The sequence below is a fragment of the Protomyctophum parallelum genome (assembly GCF_964188405.1).
Source record: "Protomyctophum parallelum genome assembly, chromosome: 10".
Lineage (NCBI taxonomy): Eukaryota > Metazoa > Chordata > Actinopteri > Myctophiformes > Myctophidae > Protomyctophum > Protomyctophum parallelum.
The window spans coordinates 40409238-40428405 of record NC_139704.1 but is presented as its reverse complement, the minus strand read 5'-3'; the positions used below and the strand labels follow the sequence as shown (position 1 = coordinate 40428405).

Genomic DNA, 19168 nt, shown 5'->3' with positions numbered 1-19168 from the left:
CGTCGGGAAGGACGTGATCCGTCACGTTGCTGGTGTTCGTGGGTCTCCGGGGCGACGGCGGGATCGGCGTCGGTGTGGTGAGTACCAGTAGCGGGTCTGGCTCGGTGGTCGGAACCGGGTCTGCGCTCGGCGGCGTTGGGTTCGCTGGCGCCGGCGACGGGGCCGGTGGGTGGACCCTCGTAGTCCGAGTGGTAGATGTTGGGCAGAGAGTGAGAGGCCATTCTGGGTTGATGGGTCGGCGTGGATGCTATCTATGCTAATATGAGATAATAATGCGCAATTAAATCTCATGTAACGTATGGGTGTGCGTGTTTACAAGAAACTGGCACAGGGCACTTTTTGACGGTTGAGTTTAAGTACCCACGGTAATGGGCGACGTAGGAGTGGCCAGGCTAGTTGGAAGTGGGTGAGTGGTGGCATGGTTGGCAAGGGCGGAGTATTGGTTGGCAAGGGAGGAGATGGCAGGCAGGTGGGTTGTCTTCTGCTTGGCCAAACCTCCCGAACCTTAGTTGTTCCAACTCCATTTAAGAGAATGAAGATTAAAACTTTTGCCCTGTAATTTTCTGTATGGATAAAAACACAAATATGAATCCTGATATCAATTCGTAAAGCACACATACGTGCACAGTAGCGCGCACAACCACACACACCCACATGAAACATGAGTCTACTGTGTGTTAGATTTCAAGGAAAAGGCCTGGCCTGTGCAGCCACTGATACCTTTTCTTATGTATTTGCTGCAAAATCCACATTGCAGCCTTGCAGCCATGTCCCTGCAGGGACAGAGAGCAACCCCTGCATGGGGGACAGACACAGCAGGGAGGGGCTACCATGCACAAACAGAAGCGTTCATATTGTTAAACGTGACGCAGCATAACATCATAAACTAGAAAATTCGCAATTTAAAAAAATTGCAGAGTGTGGCTTACATATGCCCCTCCCACTAATATTGTCAGCCAATTACAATTTCAAGTCACACCTTAGATCATGTGTAAGTAATTCGGAGGGGATTTAACCCCCAAAATTCATGTTTTTGCGACAAACGGTTACATTTCCCGCATTTGCGGCGCCCCCTATAGATGAAAATGGAATTGCTTTTAGAACTTGGTTGATTGAACCACCCCGGACATGTGATTCAAATTTGGGATGGATTGGACATTCCATTCGTGATTTATGGCATTCTTTGTGATATAGGCCCATCCTACTAACTTCGGACAACGATTACAGCCGAACGATACGCACTATAAAAATTCCGCCGTTTGAGTTTTCATCGGAAAGGTCCAGAGATCACGTGTACAGATTTTTGTGAGATTTGGACAAAATATGTAGGAGGAAAAGCAAAAAGTGTGTTTTGGACAAAATTAAAAATGGCGGAAAATCTATCATGGCATATTTTGATTTTACGACCTACGGTTTAAGAGTCATAAGCCAAAACGTAAAGTTATAGCGCCACCATGAGGCCGACCGATAAAATTATAAAATAATTTTAGTGATAAGTATGAATTTATCCTCCAAGTTTTGTAACTATAGTGCCTACAGTCTCCGAGGAAAAAATACTTGAATGTGAATTTTTGCATTTTCCCATTCATGTCAATGGGAATTTTTAATTCACTAATAAATTCATATCAATTAAACTATACAACATTTCTCTTAGCAAAACACAAGCACACGATTCCCGGTCAATTTGACATATTTGACATACAGTATGGCTCAAGTGCGTACAGTCAAAACTGTGGGACTAGTAGTGCGGCAAACTTTGTCTTACTCCAGTAAAATAAAGTGTTACAGTTACTAGAGTCTGGTTGCCCTTGTGGTGCAACCACACTAATGAGCCCAGAAAGTCTTGTGTTCTGTTCAGCCTACATTCAGAGAAAATAATGTTTTAAAACGGCACTGCAACAGGAACTGGCCGGCGGTGAAATCCCGCAATTTCCCACAAAAGGTTGGGTATTTTTTTGAGTGGTGCAACCACTCCAAATAAACAGCAATGTCCGTGTTCACCTATGTACCTATGTGGCCATGAGCACCAGTATATGACTATGAGTACCAGTAGGGGCGCTGTTGTGCCAGAAACAGAGAGAGATAGTGCTGCACGTGCTGCACTGTTGCCCGCTAATGAGAGAGAGAGAGAGAGAGGAGGGGGGGGTTTTACACGCAGCGTTAGATGTGAGCGAGCGGAAGGCACGTGAACTTCTAGTCTATGACAATTCTCAATTTCCACCACACAGGTGTATTCTATATATTGGACCCCACTGGTTGGTCTTCAGTGGCCCACACACCAAACGTTGTTGTCCAGTCTCCTGCAGGCTTATCAGATCAGTCAGGTGAAAGGTGTGAAACACCTGCTATAGGCACCATCTCTACACATGGTACAGACTGTGGGTTGATGGGGTGTGTGCCTGCGTGAGCAGCATTATTGGTGTTTATACATGCGCTGAGATGGGAGTCATGAGATGAAGTAAAAAAAAGCGGTACGCAAAAGTGTTATAGTCTAATATTTTCGGTGGTGAGGTGACCACCGGAGCGGTGGTCACCTCACCACCAGAGCGGTGGTAACCTCACCACCGAAAATCCAGACTATGAATAGGCCTTAAGGGGGAAATGATCGCTTTCGTTGTATTCTACATAACCCGGTAGGTTTCATTTTAGTTTATAATGCCTCGACTAAAATAAACAAAAGGGCTTTGCTCTGAATCCGTACATGATAGAGACGTCTAGAAATATACACTGAACTGTAAGACGTTTCCAGAAAGACAGATCATGACTGTTTAAGTCCCCTTGTCATCTCTGTCTGTAATGAGATGCTGAGACGGCTTCAGTCACTACTTTAAAGTACTGCTGCTGTCAGTTCAGTTACTGTACGCACAAGCTGTACAGTTGTGTGGCAGCATGCAGTTCCATATACAGTATTGAGTTGACAGAGCTAGTCGCTCGGGCAGAACAAGGGTAAACAGCGAACCAGAGTGCTCTCCCCCCCCCCCGTTGTTATCGACGGGTGACAGTGGCTGAGCTCGTTCTGTTCTGTCGGGTGAACAATGGTAAGTGACCGCACCACCATTCTACACACTGACTGCACACACTGCACACAACAGAGACACACCAACGTTTATCGACACTTATCAATGCCGATGTCAAGCCACTCTGTCGAGGTCTTTAGGGATGGTATTGACATCCACGCATCATCCCTTGATAAACAAGACATCGCTTGCTCGCGGTCCTTTTCACCCGTCAGGGTTTTCACTGGGAGGATGCAGAGAGACATGTTGGTCTTCAGAGTTCTGCACCCTTGCTGAACAGGTTTCCTGGCCAACTTGTAGGAGTGCAGTGAGACAAAATGCCCTCTCAGACCCGGGCTTCCCTCCCGTGAACACAGTCAATTATGTTTGTTGAAGCATCCAGGCCAGGACCTTTTACCCCTGGACCACCTAGACGCCCCAAGCAGTTCTAATGATAGGCCTTTTTCACACTGCCAGTGTGAAACTGTTGTCTATAACTGTCACCATCACCTCACCCTTTAATTCGCAGCTATTTAGCACCTCTTCATCGCCAGCAAACAGCTCATTAACAACAAGGCTTGCTCAACATTCACCCAACACAGGGACCAACAGAAAGGTTTACTCCGATAACGCCAATCCAAACATTATTAATCAACATCATCCTCAGTAGTCCCATACACCTTATCAAGGGAAATGTTTAAAACAAATTATCTGTAGCAAGACTGAAACCCTGAAGGAACGAGCCAGGACGATAAACCGCAATTATCTTTTAGTTCTTTGGGAGATGGCACTTTAAATCCTTACTTCGACAAAATAGAACAGGCAGTGAAGAAATGATAATGCTGGAAAAGGGCCAAACTCTTTAAAAAGGTGTCTTCAATCAAACTAGTGGATGATTGAAGACTGAGGATGCCCTGGTCCCAGTTTAGAAGTACATTTAGGATGCTTAGAGTAAGCTGTGGAGCTTCTGGAACTGAGAAGATTGGTGGATCAGAACATAAGAACACTTCCCAACCCTTCTTGCTATGACGAGTGAATGTATTGTATAGTGTTGTATGACATGTATGACATACATATAGTTAATTTAGTAATTGGACACATTTAGTTGTTTTCTCCAGATAATGCTGGACATCATCTCTAAATAATTTCAATGAAACTTAATTATATTAATTGGGTTCATTGGGTTCAAATTATATTCCTTGTTTGAAATATTGTGACTTATGACATTGCAAAAGGTGCAACTTCATATGTTTAAAGTTTATGTTTGCTTAGGGGTATCCCAGTCTCTCCAGCTCTTTAATAAACAGAAAATACATCTTCAAGTTGGTTGCCAATTTCATCCAATCAGGAGACGGAGACGGTACACATTTATCAGCCTCAATGATAAATGTAACGTGTACATTTTACACTTTAAATTTGCATTCCGACCTGAAAATGCATATTCTGTGGACTGAAAGAGCTGGAGAAGACAGGGGACGCTCCTGTTACTGAACAAAACACTATATACCCTGTATATAATTTCCTCTCCGTTCCCTTCGGCCCTCCTCTTTGAAAACCTGTGACTTAGACCATTGGTGTTCTGGGATCGTCCGGGTGAAGCAGAGGCCAGACCCAGCCCTGAGGCCCACCAGCTGTGAGCTGAACGCCACTGACCTAGATTAATAGGAGGAACCCACCACTGCAGCACCAGGACTACTCAACACGCCCCGGTTTCCTGTATCCTGCCTGTCTGTCTGTCTGTCTGTCTGCGTGTGAAGTGATTCCATCTGTCAGTCTCAGCTGGGCTGTGAAAACGCAGCTGAATGCTGTTGCAATCGCACGCACGCACACACACACACACACACACACACACACACACACACACACACACACACACACACACACACACACACACACACACACACACACACACACACACACACACACACACACACACACACACACACACACACACACACACACACACACACACACACACACACACACACACACACACACACACACACACACACACACACACACACACAGCTATTTTTCTTATCCTAAGAGGGGAAAGATTTAATGGTCCAGGAATGTACAGTAGTGTACAGTGCACTTTGGCTGCAACCATTGTTAATTTTCTCAGCGATTATTCTATCGATATTTTGGATTAATCGAATAATAGAGCATTCAGTTTATCATTTATTAAAATAAAAAAGAACATATATCACAAAACAATTGTAATAGATTTTTTTATGATCAACTAACTTGATTAGTCTTTGTCGTACAACAGTGTTGCGCAAAAATTGCTGACATACAAGCTCACAATGCACTGCAATGTGAGGCGTTTTAATAAAAGCTTTTTTATAATCAATTAAATTGATTAGTTGTATTACCTAGTGCAAACTCCACTCCTGCTGCTGAGCGACTATGAGGTGCTGATTCATAATCTTTGGCAGAGAAAGAAAGACGCTAGCGGTATTAAATTAGTTCCAAAAAGAGGAAACGTAACATTTGTCATTAGGAAATGGTTCGGTTACAGGAACATTAATAGCGAACAAACAACTTCAGTCTATGAGAGAACTATCAGGCTAAAGAGAGTTAATGACAGATTGAAGCCTCTTTGCGGCTCCTGTACATTTGAGAGAGTTACGGCAAGAATGTGAACTCTAAACCAGTCAGGGGTAAGCAACCTTAGGCACGGTTGCCATCATTGGCACAGGGAAGGGTATTCACTGGCACACTGGCGTGCGAGAGAAATGAGAGCATGAAATAAAATGTGATGTATCCAGGTATGAATATCTTGTTGTCCATGTCTACACACACACAGCGTATAACCATTTTTCAGGTTCACTGTGCCCTATGTTGAAGATTGGGAGTTGAGAAGGAAAGTAGCTTGCAGAAGAACTATGCACTCAGAGATCACAAAGGCGATTGCTTAAAGATGTCTTAAATTTGTGGAGCGGCTGGTCTGTGTCACCACTCAATTCTATTCAATGGAGCTTTCTTTGGCATGAGAAAACAAACGCTTACATTGCCAAAGCAAGTGTCACAATACAATAAAAACAGTAGAAAATGGGGAAAGTATATACAGTTGGAGGGGGTACAGCATTTTGTAAACAGAGCTATGTCACATTCCATACTTCCATCACCACCAATATTGGCAGCAATGTTGTGAAGGCAAGAATTGGCCTAAATAAACTAGCGATTAGATATACAATATTCTGGGAAAAGGTTGCTATTGATCTTGACAAAGAATCCCATCCCCAAGAATACAAATCTTTTAAACTCAAATAAGTCATTTAAAAATAAATATTCAACCATATTTTTTGTTTTTGATCCTATAATCCAGCATGCAGGATTGCAGGTACGGAAATAGTAGTAGGCTATACTGGCTTTAATGCTAATGTACAATAGAGACTACATCTTACAAATACTGCAGGTAATCCTTTTCTTGAAGATGTTGAGGTTAAAATCAGAATTTAGATGTTTTTGTATACCATGTGATTCTGTATAGGGCACCAACATTGTTGTCATATTTTGCTTCGGAATGGCAAGGATTGGCATACTTTCTGATACCGATACCAACATTTTAGGCAGTATTGGCAGCTTTTCCGATACTGGTATCGGTATCGGAAAAACTAAGGCATTATGATTTGGATTTGCCTTGGAAGCTACCTTTTTGAGCCCCCTTTGTGAGTAGGCCTGTCACAATTAGTCCATTACATAATTGTCTGAATATTATAAAAAATGGAATTGAATTTAAAGTAATACATTAAATGCATGGCCTGGCCATAGTACATTACTGTTATTTTCATTATTGTATATTTACGCTATTTGTATTTGTATTTTCGGCCTGGTGGAGACAATAAAATAAACAAACAATTTAGGAGGACAATCTAATGCTTTTGGAGGCCGTGATTTTTCCAATACCTTTTTTTTTAATTTTGTATATATTTTTTTAATCTTTATTTTATTTGAAAGTGAAATATCCCTTTAATTGTCAACTAAAATGTCATTATGGTGACAGCCTCTGGCACGTCAGAGTGTTGTGATGATGGCCGCACTTTTGTCTCAGCGCCGTCACAGTTACATACTAAGGGCCGATTCATACTCCTATTTTAGAGCCGAATAAAAGTCGGTTCGGCGCTGTAGAGCCTACAATGTGACGTCATTTGAGGTTCGGGGGGGGGGGGGGGGGGCGGGTACCGTCCTAAAGTCGGCTCTTCGATGCTACTGAAAATTTCGGACGAGCCGAAATCATTTCGGCACTACAACGCCGAAACAGCGGTAAAATAGGAGTATGAATCGGCCCTAACACGGTGGTAATCAGTTATATCATTCATTTTCAAATAGCACACACCGTAGTTCCACGTGGCATCAATATTGTCCGCATTGATTCCATCATCGTCAATGTCGTACACAAAACGGTAACCTCATCATTCGTCAGCATAAGGATGTCGAGGTTCGGCCCAGGCCGTAGCGTAACGGTCTGGGCACCGGACTGGTGATCCAGTCGCGGTGTGCCGCGGGTTCGACTCCCGAACCCGACACGGCCTTTACCGCATGTCATCCCCCCATCTCTCTCCCGTTTCCTGTCAGCCTACTATCTGTCCCTTAAAAAATCAATAAAAGGCGTAAGCCGCAAAAAATATCTTAAAAAAAAAAAAAAGGATGTCGAGGTTCCCATCCAAGGGGCGAAATGTGACGCCTAAAGCGTGAGACTAGGCCGGACTAATGGTGAAAAGGAGCTCCATTCAGACAAACCAGGTTCTGTCACAAGGGCATCTGCGTGAGAGACAGTACTTATGCTAGATTCTTCTTAAGTTGGTCAGTGAATTAATAGTCACGCTAATAAAAGAACCAATTTATGCATGTGCATGGTTCGTTTGTGTGTGTAAGAAGAGCACAGGTTGTATGTGCATGTGTGCACTAGTAGCCTGCACGGTTGTGGCCGACGTGGTTGAGCCTACAGATATCTGCTGCCATAAATATGTATGTGAAAAAGTCAGGCTAATTATGCTGGACTACTTTAATGACCGCTAACAGGGGCAGGTATTCAACAAATACCAAAGAACACAGATGGCGCGCTGAGAGCCGCTAGCACCTTCTGCCACCTGTGAGCAACAATATGAAAGTATTAGAGAAACGGAGGTATATACAGACACGGTGAGAGGGCAGACAGACGAGGCAGCGAACTGATATTTAATTAATAGAGAGAATATCATTTTGTCTGCCCCCTCATCGTCTTTTGCAATCAAGATCCGCAGCCTTTATTTGCCACATGCTCATCCATGTGTGAAAGAGAGGAAGGAGGAAAGGTCAAGGATGAGGTAAAAGAAAAACCCAGAGGAAAATAAACACCAGGCTGGTAGGTGAATAAAAAAAATAGAAAGAGATTATAAAAAAAACTAAAAAAGATATGTAATGTAGAAGAGTCCTTTAAAAAGAAAAACGGCCTCAAAGCTCAGTCCTTCAAGAAATTAAATTAAAGTCAACTGAACCGATTTCTAATAAATGTGTGTTACACTAAATGAATAATACCAGCAGTGCAAGCACAAGGACAGTAATTAATACCTACTGTACATAGCAGTTGGGCACCGCTCATATTTTTCCTTTTTTTTTGTTACATTCAAACTATCTTGATTTGATGCAGCAGGTCAGTGTTGTAACAGTTGCTGGAGCACAGGCCAACTCAGCAGATTTTTTGCCAATGCAGCCCCCATGTAGTGTAGCACTCATATCTTACTAATGGACTTCCCTGTCTGCTACTGGCACGGGCCACATTTTCAGAAAAATAACACACTCAGGTCAAAGGGTGCAACTTAAGTAACTACAACCCACAGGGCTATAGCTGCATCTACTGTGGCCTTTGTAGCAAAACCCCGTCTACAGTTAATATGTTTGCTGAGTTCATGTTGTATTTGTTGTGACAGCAACTGAACACATTTGGAAGTGACGAATATTCCAGGTTACAGATAATAAAGACATCAAAAATGTTTTAAAGCTTTAAGGGCTAGCTTTAGAGGGGAACAATTACTTGCATTATAATACATTATGCATTTAGCCAAAAAATATATATATATTGTGTGCGTGTGCGTGTCTGTGTATGTATATAATCTCATATCAACTCTCAGGGTGTATTCACAGTGAGCAGGAAGCACTGGGGTAGTGTAGTACAGCTTCTCGCTGGTGGTGAAACATTAACCCGCAAGGAAATCATTTGTTCAGGAATGGGAATCACACATCACAAAAAAATGTGAAAATTCTATGCGCGAACATGCCGGCAAGTTTAAAAGCCAACCATCCCACTACGTATCCCACATGCAGATTATCAAAGCTTTAGCCTCAGGCACGCCAAACATTAGAAATACACATTTTCATATAAACGTAGAGAAGCGTGATAAGTCTTTGTCATCCCACTACTATGCTACTACATCAGTGATTTTGCTTCAACTTCCATTACTTTAGTAGTGACTTCTGTTGCTTTTCCTATAATAGGAATAAGCATAAGGCTTAAGTTATATTTCTTCACCTGTGTGTGTGTGTGTGTGTGTGTGTGTGTGTGTGTGTGTGTGTGTGTGTGTGTGTGTGTGTGTGTGTGTGTGTGTGTGTGTGTGTGTGTGTGTGTGTGTGTGTGTGTGTGTGTGTGTGTGCATGTGTGTGTGTGTGTGTGTTATAGTAGTCGTAGTAGCAGGCTGGTGTTTGCAGTTCAGCTTACTCTACGGGAAGTGCAGTCTTTCACTCAACAGAACAGTTAGGGAGTCACTTGGCTCCATGGATCCATGCCAGATTCCCTTTTTGGAATCATGCCAGCATTTATGCCTGCAAAAGAGCCTGTTAAACGTACAAAAGCCATGCTAAGTAGATTGTTTTTAAACAATTAAGACAGACGTTGAGACATAAAAAAAAGAAAGGGTCTGAATTCTGAAACTACAATCTACGTTTATCATTCAAATACATTCGATTTTGTTAACATGTATGTCATACAAGCTAGAATAACAACTGCCTATGTAATGGCATCCCCAATCATCCTGTGTCCACACACAATTTAAAAGTGGCATTAAAATAAAATCCTTAGTGTACAAATGGAACCGAGTGTACCAATTAAAGTCTGTGGATTGGGGGCTGTGGATTTTGGAGAGATGACATTCCACATCCAGGTCAAAGTCCAGAGGAGCTTTGACACTGCTAGGCTGAGGCTCGCTGGCTTTATGTTACCACACTTCCAGTTCAACATAAACCAGGGACCTGACACCTAACTACATGACTACGCTAGCTTGTGTCCCACAGGCCCTGTCTAAGACAGCTACTCAAACTCTGCCACAAGACAGCAGCAAGACAGTAAAACAAGCTGTTAAACTTTATCTGTGTCATAACTGACAAAATAATATACCACACATGCCAGCATGCTAGAAATAGATTTCCCTGAAGATCTTCCGCCATGTGTGTGTGTGTGTGTGTGTGTGTGTGTGTGTGTGTGTGTGTGTGTGTGTGTGTGTGTGTGTGTGTGTGTGTGTGTGTGTGTGTGTGTGTGTGTGTGTGTGTGTGCAATATACCATTTCCAAGTTGTCATGAACAAAATCTGGACATTATGAAAGCCTCAGATTCAACACATTTTAGAATGAACAAAATTACCTAATGAACATTGCACACAGGGAAGATCTAATGAAACCACACCTACTATACTGTGCATGCCAAGATTGAGCACGGCCACATACTGCACTATTCCAGACTGAATCATCCTATTAGCCTGTGCATTCAGAGGGCCATTAGCATTTAAATATGCAGGAGCAGTGCTCCTTTGAAAACACCATTTTTACTCTGCTGTGTGAGGAGAGTTCTCCAGTTGTCATAAATAGCCTTTTTTTAATTCAAGGACCTTTTCAAATGTCAGGGCCAATCAAACAGCATGACAGGTCCTCTGGGTGGGAGGGAAAAAAATACAGCTTGGAGGGCAGAGAAGAAAAGCAGGCTTATCATGCATATTCATGCGTTCAGATAGTTCAATGTCTGTGGTTTCAGAGAATTGTAAGCAGCGGCAAAACTGTTTGCGAGTTAACAGCCTTGAGTTGAAGGTTGTTTTGTTAGATTTGTTGTTGTTTTTTAATGTTTCTCAACTCCTTTACTGCACCACATCCAAATGTCAATGCCACAGCCGCACAATGAGCAAAGCGACATGTGCTCGCCCAAGAGTGACTCCCAAAATACCAACTCCCGACACTTTTCTATATTCTCCCTCCGTCAGCAAATTTGGGCCAAAAGTTCTCTCTCTGAAGTGTTGCTCAGCAGAAAGAGCCAACAAACAGAGCCATCTCTCTGCTGGCTGGGGCCCACTTCGGCATTTTAGATGTCTCTCTCAGTTTACTAGTTTCCCAACATCAGCAGGATGGAACCTCCTGACACAAGTATATGTCAGCTGGACAGGAATGGGGGGGGGGGGGGGGGGGCAGGCACAATGGAGCCCACCCTCCACACACACAACCTCCTCGCTCTGACTCGCTTGAGACACTATGCAGGAGAGAAAGTGGAAAGGAAGGAAAAGAGAAAGGAGGAAATAAAAACAATACCTTTTGACTGTACATTCCCTGTGTGTGTGTGTGTGTGTGTGTGTGTGTGTGTGTGTGTGTGTGTGTGTGTGTGTGTGTGTGTGTGTGTGTGTGTGTGTGTGTGTGTGTGTGTGTGTGTACGTGCGTGCCTAATCCACATCAGGAGTTGAACGCTGTGCCAGCACAACTGGTGGGAGCAGTGCTCACCTCCCCACCTATTTTCTCACTTTTTTCTGCCATTCTTTCTTTCTTTCTCTCAACCTTCCTTCCTCGCACTCTCTCTCTCTCTCTCTCTCTCTCTCTCTCTCTCTCTCTCACTTCAAGCCTTTCAGTATGAACAGCATTGGCAGTGGCAGTAGCCAAAAGCGTTGGTTTTATAACAATGCTTTACAGAAAGCCTCCTCTCTGCCCCGATGTGAAGTGCAGGCAGTCAAGAACTCCCGTGTGTGTACATACATGTACACACTTACATGCAAAAACCTATACACGCACGCACACATTGTGCCTCTATTGATTTCTTACATGCAAAAACCTATACGCACGCATATTGATTTCTAATCTCCCGAGGTCTGTAAGACACTTTCTGCCAGGTGTGGAGGGTGCAGATTTAGGAGAGAAGCTCAGTCATTTATTCTTCCATGGGCAAACCACACGTGCTCTCGTACAACACATGCATTGCACATATTACAGTTTAATACCTCCCTATTAGGTCATCATCTCTGCCCCCTCCGTACTCCATCATCCTTCCACCTATAATGAACGTATACATGCAATTAAGAGCAATTAGTCCATCTTTTAGGGGAGACGGGCCAGTCATTAAAGAACGGGAATGAATGGCCCTCCGTAGTGCAGTGCTTTACACCAGGTTGGAGGTCATTAGCAAGCCCAGCGATGTGAGCAAACTCCTGCCGTCATAAATACAGGAGGACAGTAAACAACCTTCACCACAATCCCACAGCTGCAAGGTAAATAATTTACTGACGCGCAAGCATGAACGGCTGAGCGTACAGCACAGATGAATGTTCGTCGGTTTCAGGAGCCCAGGGATTATTGGAAAATAAAGCTATTTTGTTGTCTTCCAAATTGAGCCGTTTCCAGTTCCCACTCATCACACATCAGGGGACTGAGAATGGAGTGTATGGTAAGACACACAATGAAGGAAACTAATGCTGAGCAACGACAGGTTGCAGTAATGAACAGATGCAGCATACATGCAATGCTGATATCAGTAAAACTGTTCATTATCGAATTATATCCAAACAATACCCAGATTTGAGCCTATGCTATCTGTTGATGTAGCCAGAATACACTTTATTGTTACATCACAGAGGGGGAATTGTAACTATGTTGAAATCAGTCCTGTCTTAGCGAGATAAATAGAGAATGGCTGAGCTGATTTTCCCGGAGAAAAAAAACCCAAAGGTCAAGCTCACACTCACAATCAAGTTCAAATTCAAAATAACTCGAGAACAGATGGCCATATTTTCAGAAAGCTTGGTGGGAATGGTCAGGACGGGCTGCCCCAAAGAGATGATACTGTTATAGGTCAAAAAGGTCAAGGTCACAGATGCTGGTGCGTGCAGGGTTTGTACCTCCAGGGTGTATTTGTTTAACCACTTTCACCCTGGCATCCCTATTTTGGGCATAGGCTCAAATGTTTAAAAAACCTTTTTTTACCTTCCAAATATTTTCAAAATAGCAGATCTACAATCTCAGATAGGCTATTTTGGAAAACCTTTTAATAGAGCTTAAGTGCTTAATTAAAAGCAGTAAACCACTGGTCCACTGCCAACTTGATCATAGCTGGTATTGATTCTACATTACATGGAATATAAGCCCCTGGCGGTTTGTGTACACAAACACAATATGTGACAGGAGTAGTAGAACTGTAGCAAGGAATGTAAATATAGTAACAAAAACTGGCCCCACACTTGAGGAAGATGCACAAGAAAATGCATGCACGCACACACCCACGAGAGGCTCAGGTCAGCCAGTATCTTTGAGGCAGCACTGGGCAAACAGACCTTATCAGTGAGCAGAGTTAGACACCTGCTGTAATCCATCTCTACTCTCTAGTCCCCCTCCCTATCCTTTTTGATTTTCTCTAAACCATCGTTCTTCATCTTCACAATCTCAAACACCATTTATATACTTGACAAAAATGTAACAGACACACAGCAAGCTATGCCAGGTGTTGGAGAACAAGAGAAAGCTTCATTTAGGCTACATGCAAAGGAAAAGTCATTCTTTGAGACAACAGTACCACCAGCCACATAGTTCAAACACAACCCTTGCTGAAGTCACAGGTTGCACCGTGCCCTCACGTTACTCATCACTCCAATGATAGAATTTCTTCGACGGGAATATTTTAGTTTAAAGGCAAAGTTAAGCATTACCTCAGGGACAGGATCTGAGATGAGAATTGCGTTTCCCCTTGTTAATTCTATGCACCTGAGGAATAAGTGTGTTAAATTCAATAGCAGGAGAACTGTTGAGTGATGGCCAAGTCTAACACAGAAAAACTAGACACGGGGGAGGGGGGGGGGGGGGGGGGAGTCTCTGAAAAAGGAAAAACTGCAGCTACATCCCAAGGTCTAAAGGCCTACATCCTCCTCGCTCTGTAATTTTTAAGAGCTTGTTGAGTGATTGACATTAGGCTGTACGTTTTGGGCCCTTGGCAGATGGCATATTGTAATTTCACACCCATTACCTCCTCTTGACAATGCATAGCGCAATCACAGGCTAGTAAAATCCTCTCAAACCAGCTCCTATGGGAACCTTTAGAAGGCGTTAGTGGCTTTGCCATTATGGGAATTCTCAGTAGAATTCACAAGAGCTATTTCAACAGCGTCCAAATTACTGTGTTAAATGGAGAATTAGGTACTGAGAATATATTAACCAGTTGAAATTGCATTGCTGCGTTTGACTTCAGATGGACAGTCAAAACACAATTCAATCATTAATTAATATTGCCTTTTCTTTTTTCTCCGTCTAGTGTCTACTCTAGTAGTCTGTGCACATGCTGCCCTTCATGTAAAAACATATCACACTCATATGAAGTGTTACGTCGTCATTTAGTGACCTAACATTACAGTCCATACACCTGGCTGGCCAACGATTTACGACGTAATAACTTAATAAGTGATCTAAACAAACATTGTAATATTCTAATATCTACTTATTATTCTAATAAGTCCATAGACTTGGCTGGCACAAGATTTACGTCATAAGTGCTCTAAACAAATCCCATAGACTTGGCTGCCATATGTTCAAAAGCCATGCCTTGGAGGGGCTAGTGCCCCTCAAAATATTCATCAGTTACTTTTCTGACCAGGTCTATTTTATGAGAATTAACAAATTAAACAGCTGGGAAATTAACAGTTTCATCGCCGGGATTGTGGGATCGTGTTTCAGGCTTCATTGCCCATGTTTAAAGTTACCTTTGAACAGCCACTGCGCAGGCCGCTGAGTTGCTACTTGCTTGTCATGAAAATCTACTTTAAAACAGTGTAATCACTTCAGTGTTCAAAAGTTCCGTATTCCAAAGTGGCGATCACAACAGCGCGGACGAGGAAGTGCAGCGCTCCGCTCCACCCCCTCCATTGTAATGAATAGGGACTCAAATTCCCTTAAGGAATAAACAAGTCAACAAAAAAATAAGTAAGAGTGAATATCCTACATAAATAATAGTGCATTTGCAATAGCTTTGGTTATACTCGCTTTGGTTACTCTCCATAAAGAATGTAGAACACAGCAACATGGGTACTGTACACACGCACACACACACACCACTATGAACAGTATACTACAGTAAAGTACAACTTCCATTCAACATTACGTATCACGCAGCTCAGCTAATACAAAGACAACCGCACACCATAGGAACAGGTGGCGAGCAAAGGAAGAGGCAGCATCAGGGCTTTCAGGAGCCATCATCATCATCATCATCTTTTCCTGCATCGGCGCACTCATGTTCCCATCAGCTGGCTGCTGACTTACAGTGCACAGGCACACAAGATGATCCCATCTTACAAGTACGCTGTAGGAGACGAGCCATGTAAAACAGTGCTCCCTACAAACACAAATCATGTTCGTAATCACAGTTCACCGATTCCACCAGTCACTGGGGAGCATCTGTTGAGGCAAAATGGTCTCTTCCCCCCCCCCCCCCCCCAACACACACACACACACACACACACTTCCCCAGTATAGCTACCAACAAGTGAGTCCTGTGTGCACAATGTCATAAATATTAAAGTGCTGGTTTGCATTTCCCGGGCGTTGGTGATAAATCAAAAGGTCTGATAGGAGCTGCCATGTACATTGTGATTCCATATGTGTGATGCATTTGCCTCAGGGTGGGGTGGGGTGGTGGTGGGGGGGGGGGGGACAACTCTTCACTTTCATATCTGATTCTGAATACATAAAAGCCGAGGGAAGACGTGAGGGGAAGTTCAGCCCCCATGGAGCTGAAAGACAGAAGATGAGGCGGGGGGGAGAGAGGTGTGTAGTGAGGAGGTTGGTTGTGGAGGGGACTGGGGAGGGATGTAGGCATCATGGAAGGAGGAGTCTTCCTGTATCTGTTGGAAGGCGGGTGACAGTTCACAAAACACGGGATGAGGAAACCAAGTGCTGGGGAAAAAAACCCAGTTACTGCATAGTCATAGTGCATGCCATAACAACGGTGAGCTTTCACCAACAAAGCCAATACAAAAGCAATTAGTCATCTCTCATCTGCACGTATTTCGCATATTTCTTCCTCGCATTCATGATAATTGACCACCATCTCCTATGAAGACAACTGAGAGACATTTTTTATTTGTCAATTGTCAGAGCTTAAAACAGGTGTTTCGTCTCCCAGCTCTGTGCAGAAAAGAGGTTGCACGTCACAGTCAGAATATCATTAATATGGGAGGGGGGCCCCTTTCTCTGAGGGTCGGACCGTTGAACATAGTTCCACGGTGACAATGCCCATGGGGGGGAGCAGATGTCCACTGCCAGCAGCAGCACATCTGCATACAGCCAGTAGTCCCCACCCCTTCACTGGTCAAACAAAGGAGTACTCCTCCACTTTTCAGAGATTTCTTCCACTTCAGCCTCCATATACACAGAGGGGGGGGGGAAAGAATGTGTATGAAGGTTTGTCTTTTTTATAAGCAATTCCCACTTTGCCCTGGTGGTGTCCTCCAGTTCAAGTTGTACTATCAGCCTATTTGATTGTTTTTAGTCATTCAAGTCAGCCAAATAAGCATGTTTTGATAAGTTAATACCAAACTTTCTTAAATGGAAATTGTACACACACACACACACACAGTCACACACACACAGGTTGCAACTTAAAAGATACAAATAAATCATAGTGCCTGTATTTGTTGTTAAGGCTTGGCTTCATTTGCTATTCCAAACCCACTATCGTTATGTGTGCATGGGTCATAAAACCACACGCACACACCAAATAGAAAATAACCAAGTTCATGAACGTGTTCCCTTCGCTGACTTCCAGTCCAGAACAGGCTCTGACTGACTGACTGAATAACTACTGACTAGACTTCATGAAGATTAGATTACTCAATCACACATCATAACGACGAGTTAAAAGAAATGCTACGCAATAACGCAAGGGTCTTCAAAACACTCCCACGCAGCAGCTGCTGTTAAACTTAATTACGAATGAATATGTCGCTTGCCGACAAGAACATGCGACGACAGCGACACCGTTTGTACCACGGCGTACAAATGAGGCTTTATCATCCAGCTTGGTGATGGCGCAGGCACACAACACATGGACATGAGATGCGAGTGCAGCTTTCCAAAGTACCCCAGCAGTGGAACACACTCACTCACACAATTATTTTCACCACCCTTGTGCAATAATCTTAATTCTTAAATCCTACCTCTCGACTGTGGCTGTTTACTGGGAGTTCAAACGCCGGCTTTCGTGCTCCGAGATTAGCTCAACGGACACAGCACTTCATATATCTCGATAAGATAATGATCCACCTTGAGATGGCAATAAAAAAATAAAAAGAAACTTAAATCCGAAACGGGACAATCTCCGCCACAGAGAAACCGTTTATGGTCTCTCTTTTTTTAATTCCAAAACAAACAACTAGCCTTTGCTCTCTCGATGTTGTCAGGTTATCCCACTGTTTACTAAAACGGTTCATAAACACTGCTATTCTTTCCTCCTGCAAGAATTGAGAGGTGTGTATCAGTTTGTTTTTCCCTTTTTTTTCTCCTCTCGCTTTTTGAATAAGGCGGAGCCTTGGCCACCTCGCTTACACGCGCACGGACGGACGGACAGACACAGCCTGCATACAGTAGAGTAGGCTAGCTACACGTTGAAGTTGTTGATGATGGTCGTGGTGGGACAGTCAGTCAGTGGACATTTTCGAGAAAGCAGTTCGGTTCACAATTTACAGTGTGATGATGTCTGATGATGTGCTTAATTGCCTTGCAGCTTGTAAATGATGCTGAGAAAAAACAAAAAAAATGTGTACCATCATCACTGACACAGTGACACTACAAATGGTGGCATGTGTTATGTCGATGCTCCTTGTGTGAAAATTAATGCACTCACAGACAGACTCACAGCCTAACTAATCTATTCGATCCGTGTGCTGTGTATGTGTGTGCGCGTGTGCGAATTGCTAAATAAAGATACCGTAGGTACGGTAGGTAGCCTGCCTAGATATGGTCACTCACTGCTGCTCATCTTCACTCATCTCTTTCTTGTCCTGCATTTATAAGGCAGCAGCACTGTCTGCAGCTGCAGTTTGATGTCATGTTTAAAACATGCAATCTATCTTGTTTCCTTTTATGGCCCATTCTCAGGGGCAGAATGCTTGTGGGACTTCCGTTCATTCACCCAAGATCGCCCTGCCATATAACATGGTGCAGATGGCAGAAGGGATCTTTGGAATTCCTGCTTGCTTTTACTTCCCACAGAGTTTTCCCAACACTAGTCAAGCACGACACTTTAGTACTACACTAGGTATACTTTGGTTTAGTTTAAAGGTGGTGTAAATGATAAATTATTATTTCTTCATTATTCTATTTATTTTGTATTAGTATTACTACCGATTAAAAGGCGGACAGCGGTGGTCTCCATATCCAGCTCGGATACCAAATTTATTCCATCACGGATTCCATTTTTTTTCAATCAGGAGATAACTCATAATGGATATTAAAATTTGAAAATAAATAAAGACAAAATTGGAAAACTATTAAATTGAATAAATTATCTTTCTGTGGGGTTATCCCCTGATTGGACAAAATGTCCAGACATGAAAATGTCTTTTCTGTGTAGTCACTACACTACACTGTAGTGTAATGAGCTGGGGAGACCCCTTTACTGAACAAACAGGCATCCTGACCATGAACATACTGACTGTCACTTCTGAATGGCTGTTATGTTTACAAGAATTGCTCATTTATAAATTAACATAACGTCATGTGTTCCATCTCCTGTGAGAATTAAACATTTCTATTACTCCTTCCATGTCGAAACAGTGCAATACTGTCATGTGATTTTGAGTGTTATAGCAAATACGCAGATGTTGAGAGATTCTGTAAAGTGATGTGATAATGTGACTTGTGTACATTGTAAAAAATAAATAATAGAAAATACACCAGATGTTAATT

The 19168-nt window shown here is 43.0% G+C and overlaps 1 protein-coding gene across 1 annotated transcript in view; it reads right to left on the bottom strand.

Moving 5' to 3' along the window:
- Window positions 1-17724, bottom strand: part of LOC310866130 (C-terminal-binding protein 2-like) — a 100971-nt gene extending 83247 nt beyond the window's left edge. Inside the window, exon 1 of the mRNA XM_083775530.1 lies at window positions 17419-17724. The gene's annotated coding sequence lies outside the window, so the exon portion shown is untranslated. The remainder of the gene's footprint in view (window positions 1-17418) is intronic.
- Window positions 17725-19168: the final 1444 nt, after the last annotated feature.